This window comes from Tupaia chinensis, unplaced genomic scaffold, assembly GCF_000334495.1.
Source record: "Tupaia chinensis unplaced genomic scaffold, TupChi_1.0 Scaffold000197_1, whole genome shotgun sequence".
NCBI classification, from domain to species: domain Eukaryota; kingdom Metazoa; phylum Chordata; class Mammalia; order Scandentia; family Tupaiidae; genus Tupaia; species Tupaia belangeri.
The window spans coordinates 7,553,139-7,553,953 of NW_006159672.1; positions in this window are offsets into that span (position 1 = coordinate 7,553,139).

The following is an 815-nucleotide window of genomic DNA, read 5'->3' on the forward strand; positions in this document are numbered from 1 at the left end:
TTTCTTTCTTTCTTTCTTTCTCTTTCTCTCTCTCTCTCTCTCTCTCTTTCTTCCTTCCTTCCTTTCTTCCTTTCTTTTTTCTATAGGAAGTGTGTGCTTGCCAAAGGATGGGGAAGAGAAACTAGGGGATTGGTCACACCATCATCTCTTCTTCTCCATTCTCCTCTCAGGTTTTGGGTACACACAAAAATGTGCATGGGGTGTGTGTGTGTGTGTGTTTTCTGCCTTCTAGCTATGTATTTATATATAATATATCCTTAAGAGATCTCAGTTTTATGCATCTAAAACTGAACTAATCTTTCCTCATAAATCATCTACATGTTTTTTTTTCTGGGTTAGTTAATATCACCACTCGGGCCAGCATGTGGCATGTGATTAAGGTGCTGGACTCTCACATGGCTGTCCTGCACCCAGTGGCTTGATACTCATGCCAGACACATGTGAATTGCTGGGGTCCAGCCTTGGCAGGGGTGGGTTGACTCATAGGGGGCGGCGCAGGTGAACAGAAACAAAAATTAGACTAAGAACTCAATGCCTCTTAGCATGTTCTCAACCGGCCACAGCCAGAGCAAAACTCCAGGCTGCAGCCTCGTGGCTATTAAGACATGCGTATTTATTGAGGGAGGTTTAGGAAGTAAAGAGGGTGAGGGGTAGTAAAAAATTACTTTAAGGAACAGGGTATACAAAGCATGGAAACAATAATTATAAAACATGCTGTTTGTCTTGTCAGATTAGGTAAAAATCAATCGCAGTTTTTAGGATGAGGAAGTCCATTTTTCTGTTGTATCTTCTTCTTAGATCTTGATTACTGGGAA